The following is a 16,197-nucleotide window of genomic DNA, read 5'->3' on the forward strand; positions in this document are numbered from 1 at the left end:
CTGCACATGTAATTTAACTAAATATTTATGTCCTCCACATTATGTTCTACATCTGGTTCTATCCAAATACAGAAACAGATACAAATAATTTTTTCATAGTAACAAAAACAAATACAAATACAGATACAGATACAGGTAATGGCTTCGCTACACCCCTACTTTGAACAATGTGACACACTATTCCTACAGAACACATATAAAAGAGCATCATAACATTATAATTGTATTAGCTTCTGAGTGGATATCTGTGCTATTTTCACACTCCAATAATTGCACAGTTGGGTATTACTAGATGGTGGTGGCTTTCATCTTGCTGTCAAACCCTGCTGCTCCTGCTAATCCCAATGTTCAGCTCCACCCCAGGCCATTTGGTCCAAATTACAGGCTGCCAAAGAGTCACATGTCTTACCCCATAGGCGGGGGGTGAACGAACTGCACGGTAGCCACCGCCCCCCCCCCCCCCCAACAAAAAAAACTATATGAGTTATAATAATGGGCTTATGGGTTTATAATAATAATAATAAAATTACTGCTACTACTACTACTGCTACTACTACTACTAATAATAATACATTTAAATACAGTTATTGCCATCTGGAGCCATACATTCACTCAGGGCTTAAACTGGCCTGCAACGGGCTCAATATTAGGTTACAGCAAGGAAATATGCACAATTTATTTTAACGGCATAACAGCAAATAAATACTATGTAGTAAGCACTCTTTGCTAATGCAGCAAAATAAAATAAAATTAAAAAAACGGAATGGTTTGGGCCTGCTGCATATGCCGTTAATTAAAATTTGTAGGCTATATGAGCTGGGGGAACTGAGACAGTTTACTGGCCAGGGGAAGGCTTAGACTCGCCCAGTCTTACACACGCTCCGTCAATGTCTTACCCAATGAGTCTTGGTTGAGTGGAGCGCCAAAGTGTACATTTAGCACCTGGTAATGGCCTGATAAGATTTGTGTCGAAGAATGTCAATGCCAAAAGATCACTATGCTTAGTCTAGTGTCCATTAATGTTTTTCAGCTTTCTAGTTGGATGACAGTATACATACACTTCTGTCCCTTACATAACCTTTCCTTCCTGTCCCCTCGGACATGTCCCCTTGCCAGCAGTCACTTTATTGGATTAATTCTGGATGAATTATGAAATGTCTTGTCACCTGTAGTCTTTATCATGATATTCTCATGTGATTTGAACTTTGATTCCCCATAGGTGGAAGCCCTGGTAGTTTGGAGCAAGGAACAGCACTCTAGAGCTGGACGCAGGAAAAGGCACCCAAGTGAATTAATTTGCAGGGATTAAGATAAAGAACCATCCTAGTCTGATGGGTTTTAGAGGGGTAAATCTTGGGATTATGATGTCAGGTCAGGTGCTGTGGTGGGAGAAGTAATTTAATTGCCATAGAAAATCTGTGGAATGCCACAGACAGTGTGGAAATGGCAGGAGTAAGATTTACGCATGTCCAGTGGGACTTACAATGGTGTGGCCATTATGGAATGGGACTTATGGGAATTCCGTACGGAATCTGCACACTGTGTGATTGGGACAGCTACTTGAAATTCTGTTCTGTTATTAATATAGACCTACAGGTATATGGATTGTTGAGTGCTGGATACTGCAAGCACAAATGGAAGTTTACATGTGGTGACTGTCCTGAATAAATATTTCAATGGGTGAATCTCAATGTGCGTTCTTTTGTGTTCTTACGTTCTCGTGTATTGTTCTACGTCATCATCCACTGCCGAAGTTCGATTCCAGTCCTCAAGAATGCAAGTACCAAAAACGCAAGAAATTACCCGGATGTGTCCTTGAAATCGAGGATGCAACAGATGGTGACTTGTGGGCAAGAACTCTGTACTACGGTGGCAGACAAAGGACATTTATGGTTTTGTTTTGTTTTTTCCTCAAGAGATTCCCACTGTATGCTCGTGAAAGTCTGATGGCTGTGAGAGTCATTATACTTCATCAACATTTGTTGTTTTTTTGGGCATCATTTTAATACAGTAATAAACATGGAGAAAACGAGTGTTTACAGACTGTATTCTTTTAACATGTCACTAGTCCTGCAAAACCTCACTGGTGTGATATTAATGCTGTCACTGGTGTAATAATGTCAGTATTTCTCTCACTGGATTCAACTGGGCTGTGACAGTTAATTGCACAACAGGAAGATCGCAGCACATCTCAAAGCTCACAATAGATGCATTCTGCGTCCTCCTGTCCTTCCGAGTTTGTTCTTCCAAGGATGCTTGGCAAGATTGGTCTTAATAAGAACACAAGTCAATTCTCCACATTCTTTGAATTGAAATCCACCCAATATGTATTCTTGTAACGAGTCAGCAACTACTTGCAGGTTTTACATCATAATTTGCTTCTTTGCCTAGACCTACATTTTTCATTTCAAACCTACTTGTTTGGCTTGTCTAAAGCAATAAATTGCAATACTTTGAGTGACCCATGACATGAGGAAAAAAGTAGTCCCACATTCCCCCTCCCCCAAGATATCTTTTTTATTTGTGTTTTTGAGGGTGAAATCTTGATTCATTGCATTGGCATAAAACATATCCTTCCATTCTCCTGGAATGAACGTTACTATAACTATATTTCTGCAAATGGACTTACATGCCAAATTCTACGTTTCGTCTCAGTTTCCTGGTGAAATTAACACTAAAGGTGCTACAACAACTGTGTGTTATATTCACTTTCACACAAATCTACAACAACTGATTATGACTTTATAAACACATATTTTTCACACGATTACCCACGCACTGCTATGATATGATACTGAAACACTTTTACTATAATGTATCATTTAAAAAAGACACATTGTAATGCTTGTATTACAGACTCACCTACATTAACATATTTATTCTAAAGTAATTAGCTTCCGGGGTAGCTCATCTCATAGAGTGTTGGAATTTGGACTCTGAAGTGCACAGTCTGAGACCCGTCAAGAACACAAGTTGACATGTGAGATGAAAGTGTCATAGAACCGACACGAGATGATGTGGTTCCTTCAGAAAATGTGTCTCATTTCGTTTTTGAACTCTATCGGTTAGGTTTAGCCGTTGGTTAAGAGCAAGGATGCTTTTTTTGTGTTTACCTCTCATTTGACTTTAGGACACTATTGGTTAGGTTTAGGTTAAAGTCTTAGGTTAGGGAGGTATGTTTTATAGAGTTTTATAAACTAGGTTTGGAAGGAGCAAGGTCATTTAATCCGACCAATCACATCGGCACAGTAAGCGTATATAAACAGCCGCCCCATACTCGAAGATGTCTCAGGAACTCGAACTGTTTCCTTCCAACAACGAATTTTCAATTACTCCGGACTCCCCACAACAGCTTAGCGAACTCAGGATCATCTCTGTCTCTCCAAACGCCGTTCCTCAACTTCCTGCAGCGATTTGAGGCCATGCTCAGATACCTCTTCTCCTAGGTGGCGCTGCCAGATTATTTCTTCTCCCCCTGCCTCAAGAGCTTCACATACCTCCTCATCTAATGCTTCTTCCATGTCTGATTGCAATTCCATCCCAAGTTTAGCCAAATGGACCATCAACGGATTAAGATATGCTCTCGCATCCGCAGACATCACGTACCCTCAGTGTACAAATAAAGCTCAGCTCCATGATTTGCTCGCCGCCTCTAAACACGCCTACTAACCCACCCCTTCAACTTCTCCTCCACCTGCTAAACACTCTAAATCAGCAGTCCTCAACCAAAAATCTACAGAAATCCATGGAAATCTATCACAGCCATCCAGCTCCAGTGGTCATATTAACCCCGAGGTAAATACAGAAATTCGGCGGCCGATACCGCCACTGTCCCTTCAGTGCTTCAACATGAATTCACTCTCCAATCTTCTCCTATCCTACACCTCCCAATTTCCTATCCCCCGACGTGGACCCTAGCGTTAGGCTGCCAAGGTCATTAATCTGACCAATCACATCGCCAGAGTAAGTATATATAAACAGCCGCTTAACCCTACATGGCGTCGAGTCTTCCGGCATCCCTCCACCTCCCCGTTCTCCTCCTATCTATTTATTAATAAATAATCTGGGGGGGTATTCGAGCACAGGTCAAGCCTCGAGCCTCGAGCCCTTTGCCCAGGACAGCAAGCCACACATGTTGAACTACTTTGAGTTGTTATGACATCCAGCGTCAACTGTCCACCATGTCGGTGATGTTGACGAAGTTACTTGCGGACTTGGAGGATCTCGCTGTAATACATCGATCGATTACAGCGATGGAAAAAAATTATCTGAGTTAGTCATAAGAGTGACAGATGTTGAGAGAAGAATTGATCATTTGGAATCATCGGAAAGGGAATTTTCCGCTAATCTGCCCGCGACCAAAGTTGATTTGGAACATCTCCTTGAAAAGCTTGAAGACCTTGAGAATAGAAGCTGCAGGAATAACATTCGAATTGTTGGAATTCCTGAGCATGAGGAGAGCAGAGATATGGTGAAATTCCTAGACGAGCTCTTCCTGAGTCTGCTCGACATAACAGGCCATAAACTGGAGGTCGAGCAAGCTCACAGAGACCCGGATCACAGATCTGCTGAGGGAGAGAGGCCCCGATCGATTCTGGCCAATTTTTTGAGATCATCCAAGAAAGATCTTGTGTTGCGCCAGGCAAGGAGCAAAGTAAAGCTTTCTTGGAAGAGTCACAATATTTTCTTGTTTCCAGACTTTGCGAACTCGACAAGAGAGAAACACGATCGGTTCAAGGAATGCAAGAATCTCTTAGATCAGCGGAAGATCACTTTTGCTCTGATATTTTCAGCCAAACTGAGAATAAACACCAAGGACGGCAGCAAAGTATTTACATGTCCCAATCAGGCAATATCTTTTATAGAAACAGTGGGTGAGTAACCACTGGGTGTTTTTCTTGTGAGTGGATTGACTCACTGTACATACTCTGGTTTTCAGAGGAAGCTGGGCATCATTTTTGTTTCTTTTTGCATTGGCACCGCCAAGCGGCTGGAGTTTGTTTTGTTTTGTGGATTAACACTTTTCCTTAAAGAAACTTTTGCATTGACGGAAGATCACTTTTACAATGAAGTTCCCAGGCAGATTGAGAATAGACACTACGGATGACCACAAAATATCTACATGCCCACACAAAGGATGTCTTTTATAAAGTTGGCGGACTGTGAAAATCATGGGATATACTTTTATGCGGCCTCCGAGTGAATTACTGGGATGCGTGTTTCGTTTCCTTTTGTGCTGGTTCTGCCTAGCAGTTGGAGCTTGTTTTGTTAAATAACACTACTTTGGGACAGTTATGGGTGAATCTGTCAGTTCCTTGTGCATATGCCTCCTGTTGGCTGGAGTATGATTTGTGGAGTATTTTCGTGGGACATTAGAATGATTTCGTCATCTGCTGCACTTATCAGCTGGCTCACTGAAGATTCATTTGCCTGTCTGAGGAAAATGAACGGCTTTTTATTGGCTGGAATTTGTTTTGTGAAGGAACACACCTTCGAGACAGTTCTGTGAATGAGTCTACACGTTCTTTGTGTTTATTCTGCCTATTGGCTGGGGTTTGTTTTACAAAATATTTGATGTTATGTAATTTTGCCTTTCAATTTGTGAGGCAAAACTGAGCAATCCGATGGCAAACTTGTCGTGGGGGCTCTCGTAGGCATACATGGACTCATTGAGTTTAGAGGGATTGACGCCGGTTTGCGCTTTCGTGTGCGGGGTTAATGCACACGTTTTTCTTTTTTCTGTTTGTTTTGTTCGGGGGGAAGTTTGGGGTTTTATTGTTGCATTAATGTTGAAATGTGGTCTTCATAATTTTGTTTTTGGCACACAATTTATTTTTTCTATTATATCAAAATGTCAAATGTTAATATGAGTGTACTATCTCTCTCCACATGGAATGTGAATGGGTTGGGGCACCCCATAAAAAGAAGGAAGATTATTTCTTTTCTTAAACGTAAGAAATATGATATAGTGTTTCTTCAAGAAATGCATCTTTATATATGTTTTGCATTTCCTTGTTATTGTATGATTTAATAAAAAATGTTAATTACAAAAAAAATCATAGAATCATAAATATGTACGCTAACAAGGAGGCTAAAGTCTACTGCCCCTAGTGTCAGTCACTAGTGTGCCTCTTGAGGCCAGGGGAGTGAGGTTTACACACACTGCACAGCACGTACCAGTTGGCTACCGTTACACTCACACCTTAAACCTCACTCCCATCCGGGTCACAGCATCACTGTACCTGGTCCTGTTTGACCCGCTTTGAGCAGGATTCAAACCGGTGTCTCCAGCATGGGAGGTGGGCGCACTAACAAGGAGGCTAAAGGCTACAGCCTCAAGCGTCAGTCATAGTGCACCTCTTGAAGCCAGGGGAGTGAGGTTTACACACACTGCACAGCATGTACCAGCTGGCTACTGTTACATTGGCTCATGCTTATTTTCTGTTCCAAAACTGCTCAGTTTGGGAACTGAATGTTCCCAATTGAATGTGAATTTCGCGAAATTCAACAAACTCTTCACTTAATATTCTTTCTCACTATTTCTTTTTCTATATGTGCATGTGTATTCCTCAGATGAAAATATTGGGCAAAATTCAAAATCTTTGAGAATATGTCCTAGCTTCCCTGAGCCCGCACCTCTGGAACACCCCATCCCCTCATTAAAGGAGGCACTTGAGAAGGTAAGTGTGTGAAGATTGAAAACCAAACCCATCTCAACCTACACGTACTTTCTCCTTATTTCAAATCTCAACCACATTAATATCTAGGTCATACATTTAAAATATCCCCTCACACCTCAAAGGCCATTAATGAAAAAGCCCTGAGCTGGAAGTGCACCAGGATATAAATGCTGCTCCCTGCTTTGGCAATCTGTACATTGAATTAAAATCATGAAAACCCCTTCATTGCTCTGGAAATCTGTATTAAAAAATGTACTTCCATTGGAGGCAATTATGACAGTAGAACCTCAGAAATCTGTTGCTTGAAATTAAATTAAAATGTCAACAGAGGTTATTAATGTATGATTGAACAGAGTGAGGCAGTTTTTCTCCATATTTACTCCAGAAAGAGTATGCTCACATGGTAATATTATAACACATTTATGACTAAATAAAGTGTTTTCAACATTTAAATACTTTATTCAAACTTTAAATGATATTTTAACTTTATTCTAATTCGCCCAAATATAACTTTTTATTTTAATAAAACAAGATTGCATCTGTAAGTCAGTGGTTGGGTGTTACACTTAAAAAATGCAACAACAGATGCAGGGAAACGAGAGTAGCGGAAACACAAGCACATTTATTGACAGTTCTGCATATGAAAAACAGCAAACTCCAAAATTCAGACAGTGACAACCACAAACTCTCCGCTCCAGCAACAGGAACCCGGAAAAATGTCAATATGCACCTGAGCGCCAGTGAACAAGATGACACAGCTCACGAACACCCGTCTCCCATCACACAACCCAGCCATGAAACACTTTATATAGAGAGGAAACACACTGCACGCCATCAACAATCAGCTCATCTGGTTACCGCACACCTGAGAGCAATTAAGAGAGAGGGAGAAAAGAGAAAAAGACAACACACACACTCTTCATACACACAAACAATAAAATCACAATGGGGGACACAGAAAGACCGCGAGCTGTGGAAAAACTGCCGACACTAAACAACACTGATAACAGCCGCAACAAACATTTATCATAACATTCAAAATAACACATTCCAGTGCTGGATCGCCAGTCGAAACACACACAGATGAAATAGAAATTCCTACTCAAGAACTGGAGATGTTTCATCTGGATTATAAACATACCTCAGAAATCTAGGGGTAACCATCGACAACAGACTAAATTTCACAGACCACATCTCAAAGACCGCAAGATCATGTAGATTTACATTCTACAATATCAGGAAGATAAGACCCTTCCTCTCTGAACATACCACACAACTGCTTGTCCAGTCACTTGTCATAACTAGACTGGACTACTGTAACGCTCTCATTGCAGGCCTCCCTGCATGTGCAATTAGACCCCTGCAAATGATCCAGAATGCAGCAGCACGTCTGGTCTTTAATGAACCAAAGAGAGCGCATGTTACACCACTCCTTGTCTTTCTCCACTGGCTGCCTGTTGATGCACGTATCAAATTCAAAGCTCTGATGCTGACATACAGAACAGTTACTGGGTCTGCTCCAGAGTACCTAAAATCATTTATGCAGAGCTACGCGCCCACTAGAAGCCTGCGGTCGGCTAAGGAACATTGCCTTGTTGTACCAACACAAAGAGGCACCAAAACACTTTCTCGGACTTTCAGCTTCATCATACCACGATGGTGAAATGACCTTCCCAACTCCATCCGTGAAGCTGACTCACTCTCTGTCTTCAAAAAATTACTAAAAACACATCCTTTCCATGAGCACTTAACCAGTCATTAAAAAAAAATTGTTACACTTTTAATCTGTTTTGAATACTATTCTGGTGCTAGTGAAACTTTGTAGTATGGCACTTTTCATACCACTGTCTCCTTAAGATGATTCGCTTTTGTTTTCCTCTTTTGTAAGTCGCTTTGGATAAAAGCGTCTGCCAAATGAATAGATGTAAATGTAAATACCTGACGAAAGCTATTCCAAAATGTGGTGAGGACACGTCCCACCCATCTCAACCCATAACTGTCAGTGATGTATCTAATAATCATTCAGTGAATACTTGGAAACAACTGAGAAATTAGTCTTGTATTTGTCCATGTGGTCATTGTTGTTGAGGAAATAAGCTCATCAACCCGCAAGAGCCCAAACACTGTACACATGCTGCAATAGTAGGTAGGTGATTGGTCGATGTTGTGATTGGCCGCTGCAGCTGCTGTAATCAATCACGCTATGGGTCTGTAGTCATTTGTGCGTTCGGTGAGAGTTTAGGCAGTTTGACATGAATAAACCCTTACACAATGTCAAAATCAGCTATAATATACTTACATTTATATTTAATACATTTGGATATTTATGTTGGGGTGGCAGATGGGGTGGCAATGCTTTTTCTTAGGGTGGCATTTGCCACCCTTTGCCACCCCGATAGATCCGCCCCTGCTGCACAGCACACATCTAAATCTAAATCTACATCTAAATCTGTCTGAAACAGAGAAAGAATGGTATCATGATTGTCAATTAAGTGTCTGTGTGAGATTTTAGCAAGTCATTGATTTGGACCCATATAGCTGCACTTATTCAACTGTCATCACCTACACTATAAGAGCTATGTTGCTTTTTGGAAAAGCATGTGGCTCCACATTTAAAGTGCAATTATACATAAGGTTCATCTATTTAATCAGTTCAAATCCACTTCTAATGTGCTCCTTTCGCATTATAGAGTGGAGCTGTCATGTCAAGCACCAGAGCTTAATGTTGTTTATTTCAATTTCAGATTGAGCAAAAGCCTTGTTTTCACCTATTTTTAGCCTTGGACTAAATCACTGGCTCTCAAATGAGCAATCTACTGATGACATGAGAGACAGGAGATGTTGGAGTCATTACAGGGATCGTTCACACAAAAATTTAAATTAGATCATATTTTTTATACTTTTCATATATTCCAAACCCATATGACTTTTTTTTTTTTTTTTCTGTGGAATTCATAAGACAGATTGTTAGGGACTGACAGACTCAGTCACCATTCACAATCATTGCTTTTTTTCATACAATGAAAGTGAATGGTGAATCAGGTTAACATTCCGCCTAACATCTCGAGGGTGAGTAAATGGTGACAAAATGTTCATTTTTGGGTGAACTATTCCTTTAATATTTAGTATAAAATATTCCACTGGTTCAAGGAAAGTAATTATTATAGTAAGGAGTTACCAGCAACTTGTTTTGAAAGTTTTAGGCTTTAATAATTAAGGCAGTTATCATTATGAAGATGGCATCATTATCATTATATTAAATCTATAATAAATACGTGTTACATTAAAAATGTGTCTGTGTTGTACGCTTTTAACTATCATTTAATGACAGATATCTTAATGACCAAGATCACATTTGATTGATTTTTAAACAATGCTTTCCTTTTGTTGAAATATTTCAAATATCATAAAAACATATTTTATAGACCATTTAATTCCAACTGTATTGCACAGCTGTTACTATTCTTGTGTTTATTGCTTGCGATATTCATTTTACATTTCCCCATTGCGACTGTATAACTTGTGTGCAACAATGAACAACGAGGTAATATTGAAATTATTTGGAATTTTTGAGTGGAAAAACAAATACTTTTCATTAAAATACTCACTTTTTCAAAATTATAGCCACAAGACATAAATGATATGCGTGATTTTAGTGCGATAAAATTGCTTACTAGCCTTTTCTGTGTAAAGTTACAGGCATTTTTACAACTTCGTTACCATGATGATGTAATGTCAACAAACCCTAAAACCCTAAAATGACTGTAAAAATTACGACTTTACAGCTCAAATAAAACACAATTTTAACAAAAGAATTAATGCAAGTGCTTTTAGAAAATTATAAGCTTCACATTTATGCCTTTGAACCTTCTAAAAAATGGCCACATTCACTTCCATTGTAAGTGCCTTACTGTAACCTTGATTTTTGCATTTTTTAAAGAAAAGGAGGAGCGAGTCGAAATTAATTTCTGTTGTAATTAACTTTATTCCAAAAATGCTGTCGATAGAGCTTAACTTGTAATGAACCCGGAACATTCCTTTAATTGCCATCCATCCATCCATCCATCCATCCATCATGTTTTAACACATTTCAGTAAGTGAATGTTATCTCCTTTTAACTCAGGTTCTGTTTGTTTGCTCCATCTGTAGGACTGCCAGTCTATCCAAGATCTTTCCCACCTTGATGCTGTATCGATTGTGGGAAGATGGCAAGGTGGGCTCGCTAGATTACCCCTTGGAGAAATATGTGGACAACTTCACAATTAAGAACCCCTTGGGCAAAAGTAGAGACTCTGAACTTAAATATGTTACTGATGGCCTAATCTTCCTGGACAGTGGTGAGGTTCAAATCCGATCGTCGTCAGTAACGCTACGGAGAATGGCCAGCCAGCTTTCTGGTAAGATTCCAGCTTCCATATTTTTCACATTTTGTGATTTTCATTTATCTTCCTCAGTATGTTCTAAGTCTTTGTCTTGTGTCAAGAGTCAATAGTGTGCTTGTTTACAACCACTGAGTGTTAGAATAATAGTAGTGTTTATTCACAACATGTGTAACGCTCAGACCGGCATGCCAAAATTAATGTGTGTGTGTTTTGTTTGGGCAGTAAGCCCAATGTTTGGCCTCAATTGCTGGCAGTGAAAATGGACAGTTTAGTGAAACACTCGATAGCTCAGAATTAAAACTGAGAAACGTTTGTCAGAGTAATGACAGTATTGTACCTTTAGCGTCCAGCAAAATGTTCCCTTCACCCATTTAATTTGTGTGATTTTCTTGCTGAAAATATGGCAGCTGGTTAAGTTAATATAATTTAAATCCTTTCAGTGCTGGAACTATACACAGTCTTTATTGTAGAAATGAAAAAAATCCATATACAATAAACACTGTCAATTAAAGATCATATTGTGTATAGATATACATTATATATACCATACAAACAATTATCTCAATTTTATCTACAAATTATGCATTTTTTGCAGGTCTACCTCAAAGACTTCGTGCAACTAACTTGCTCTGGAAAGGGAAGACCCAAGGTGCAGTCAATCTCTTACAAGGCAATGTACTTGTTGCATATCCAGGGACCAAGTAGGTTTCCAATATTCATTTTGCTGATGAACATAATTGTATTTGTTCCGAATGTTAATGAAATGTACATCATTGTCTGCTGATGTGAACTGCTATCTCTTTGAGGATGTGTTATGGACAGAGAGGATGATAATGAAGGAAGATATAACCTACTATTCTCTCCAATTTTCTTTGTTAGATGTCACTACAGCAATTTGGCCTTCTCTTTGCTGGCCCATGTACTGGCTGAGAAAATGGTGGGTATAAATTACCAGCGATGGATCACTGATAATATTCTGGGCAGGTTGGGAATGGAGGACACGGGTTTTGACATCATGTCTGGTATCCAGAGTCAAATGGCTGCAGGTGTCTATGCCAGTGGCCATACAGCACCTCTTTATGACTTGGGTTGGTACCGCCCCTCGGGCCAAATGTATTCCACTGCTGCTGACATGGCTAAATTATCCATGATGTTGCTGGGAGCTAATCACCGTAAACTGTTGGAGCCTGTCACTTTAAAAATTATGCTAACTCCCCTTTTCCGCTGGAACAAAGACTACTTTGCCAATCGTACTGGAACACCGTGGGAAGTGGATGAACAGATGGGATATGAGGTGCTGCGCAAGGATGGAGATCTGGACGGCTACTCCGCGACCTTCTCTCTGGTGCCTCGGCTCAAGCTAGGCTTGGTGGTGCTTATGGCAGGAGCAAGGCCACAGAACCAAGATATTGTGTTAAAGGCTTACTCGTGTATTATTCCTGCCATGGACAAAGGCCTTCAGAGAGGCCAGGCGTGTGCTTGCCCCTCCTCCAAATCCTACCCCCTATGTGGGCTTTTACACTTACGGCAACATTACTTTTTATGAGATAAAAGCACGGTTAGATGGTGTCTTGATCAGGCAGAAGTTTGGACCCCTAATAGAGGACCTCATCCCTGAGAGGTACCGGACCATAAAATTTAATTACCTAGTGGATCGGGTTACCTAGTGGAGTTGTGTTTGAGAAGGAATACCCTTGTGTGTTGCATATCAACACAGCCTCTGTGTCGCTTGAAGCCCAAGATGTGCAGCTTTTAAACTTTTATGTCTTTGACAAAAAGGGGGTATCTCTGGGATTTGATGCTCCAGGGCTTAACACTTATAATGTTATTCGAATATCCCGCAGACCCACATTCTCTAACTGAGGTCTAAAGGATGATACAGCTTTAGAAAGACTGTGATTTGAGAACTTGGGGCTACATTGGAACAAATGATAACAGAGGACAGTGACCACTGTCATGGTGTTTCCAAAAATTTCTATAATAGCTTGTTTACCCAATGAAGAAATTTCAACATAACCTATTTTGCACATATTTGCATATTCTTGTATAAAAAAATGTCACTATATTTTAATGTCCTTACATATAAATTGCCATTGTATATAAAAACCTTTTTGTACAGTTGGCTTCATACATTATTATATGCATATAAGTATGTAAATAAATGTATATCAAATGTGTGTATGTGTGTGTGTGAGTGTATACTGTATATATATATATATATATATATATATATATATATATATATATATATATATATATATATATATATATATATATTAAATTGTCCTTTTTGCAAAATAAGCCTTGTAGATGCAATCGTGTTCTATGCAGTAATTTTAAATATGTGCCCTAAAATGTATTCAATTGTTAATCATCCTGAAAAGTAAGATTACATACAGTAGATTGTGAATTATGAAGATTTGGTTGGATTAAAATTCATTGCCATCATTATGATATGTTCATAATCCTGATCTTTAGACTAAGGGTGTTTATGGTTAATACTGCAGTTTATATACACATTAAACACATTATGTGTGTAAATAAGTGTAAATGAATATGTCTCTCTTATTATGTGCTTTTTTGTACAAAGGCTTTAATTAAATATTATATTAAAATATTATTAAAAAATATTTCTGTATTTCTCTTAGACAGTAGCAAAATAAAGATATTTTTTTACCATACCTTTGGCACAGACCACAAATAAACCCTGAAAATCTAAAGTTGGTACCAAATTCTCTAGTATAATGTAAACGCAGATGATTTGTAAAAACATACCATCTAAAAATTCATTTATAACAGATTAATAAAGTGTGCATTGTTTTTTTGCTTTTTTTACATCCATACTAAGAAATTAATTATGTATTACATATGAACATGGTGTTAAGCCCCTTTTTGTCGCTTTTTTCCTTTAAGTCTCTCACACATTCTATAAATTAAAGATATAAAAATCTTCCCCCTAGACACCTATCCTCTTCACCTCTTATCTTTGTCACAGTGGAATGAAACAGGTAGATTCAACTGACAGAAAGCAAGGTCACTAAAATGTAGATGAAACAAATAAGAAACACAGACAAAAAATTCAGGACATCATTGAAGAGAGACTTGAATTCGGAATTAAAACCACAGTTTTCCATTGTAGTCTGTTAAAAATAATGTGCCATGCAGCTCTTGTCAGCCTGTTTTCACACTGTATTTTCCAGATGACTCCCTTCTGGCATAAGGATGCTAGTTCCTCTTCTCTCTAGTGCTGGCGGAAAATGGATTCAAGGAACAATGTGCTTTTTGCCATCTGTTCATTTCTTCATGACATAAACAACAAAAAAGAACAAAACATTCCAAACAAGACTGACAGTGCTCATTTGGAACAGCTTTTGTCCATAATATAGACAATTTAATACAGTTCACTTTTCAAGATACATAGATCTGCCCACAGCTTGCCTAGCATAGCACATAGTATCAATTTGATCTGCATAAATAGATCATCTAAATGTACAAAGCATAATTTGAATGGAAAAAGCTTTGAATAAAGAAACAGGACGAGTTATTCCTTCATAAAATATGGAAAAATATAAATTATAACTGGTGTTAACATTTGATAGAGATTGCATTTGGATTATGTCCCATTTTATCTCTAAACAGATAAAGAGCATAGCAGCAATGTCTCTCATTCCAACAACACTCACAGTCACAAGCACTGTAACATTAACCATGAATGGCTTGATAAGTAGCACTTATACAAAACTGTATCAAATCAAATCAAATCCAATCCCTTTATTGTCACTCAACCATATACACAAGTGCAACAGTGGGTGAAAATCTTGGGTGCAGTTCCGAGCAACATAGCAGTCATGACGGTGATGAGACATATACCAATTTACAATAAACATCAGATTTACACAACACAATTTACACACAACACAACACAATATACAAATAATAATATTGTACAGTGTTTTATTTTGTTTCCTTTTTCCTCATGTGTTTAAAAGACAACATGACTATGTTAGTTTTATGGTGGTCAACGCAAAAAAAATAACAAAGCAAACTGAAGTTGAAAACACAGCGGAATTAAGCTACTACACAATTCAATATTTAAAAACAATATAGAAAATTGTTTTTGAATATAAAGTGTAGTATTATTCCAAATGGAACCCTAATTGTTTTTTACTACACGGAAGCATTCGTGTGACATTTCAAACGCATGCGTTGCTGCTAGCTTTAGTGTGTTAGCCAAACTCAGTTCAATACTTATATCTCGAATAATGTACATATTCAGACAGCGTGGGCTGTCTACACAGACGTTTTACTGGTTGCCACATTCACCATTAATTATGATGAACCCTTTTCACAGACGTGTTCTGACACGTTTCCGCCTTATTTAACAATGTAAATGTAGCAAACTTTTTTATATTTCCAATTTAAAAAAATATTTGGTGTAAATTTATTACATTGAACTTTGTACTATATTACCCTGGAGTACGTTTTAAAAATCGAGTTAACACAGCAGCAAAATTTTCTCCCGAATTTGGAATGCGCAATTCCTAATGCGCTCTAAGTCCTCGTGGTGGCGTAGTGACTTGCCTCAATCCAGGTGGCAGAGGACAAATCTCAGTTGCCTCTGCGTCTGAGACCGTCAATCCACACATTTTATCACATGGCTTGTTGAGCACGTTACCGTGGAGACATAGCATGTGTGGAGGCTTCACGCTATTCTCCGCGGCATCCACGCACAACCCACCACGCACCTCACCGAGAGCGAACCACATTATAGCGACCACGAGGAGGTTACCCCATGTGAGTCTACCCTCCCTAGCAACCAGGCCAATTTGGTTGCTTAGGAGACCTGGCTGGAGTCACTCAGCACACCCTGGGATTTGAACTCATGAACTCAAGGTGTGGTAGTCAGCGTCATTACTTGCTGAGCTACCGAGGCCCCCCACAGCAATGAGGCTTCTAACACAACTGCTGAAATGTAGCCTATTTCTCTCTTCTTACTGCTATCCAGCGCTATATATTTTTATGAAAAACCATGAAAGTGCAATCGTAGATATTTTCTTTTGCTGTTAGAGCAAACGGGTGAGCAAAAATTACATTTGTTGTGGTCTCCCATTCACCGCCATTCAAGTTTACCCAAT

General features: G+C 38.9%; 1 pseudogene; it reads left to right on the forward strand.

The window, feature by feature from the left end:
* Window positions 1-6,292: 6,292 nt before the first annotated feature.
* On the forward strand, window positions 6,293-12,925 carry LOC127427764 (putative beta-lactamase-like 1; annotated as a pseudogene).
* Window positions 12,926-16,197: the final 3,272 nt, after the last annotated feature.

This window comes from Myxocyprinus asiaticus, chromosome 37 (assembly GCF_019703515.2).
Source record: "Myxocyprinus asiaticus isolate MX2 ecotype Aquarium Trade chromosome 37, UBuf_Myxa_2, whole genome shotgun sequence".
Taxonomy (NCBI): Eukaryota; Metazoa; Chordata; class Actinopteri; order Cypriniformes; family Catostomidae; genus Myxocyprinus; species Myxocyprinus asiaticus.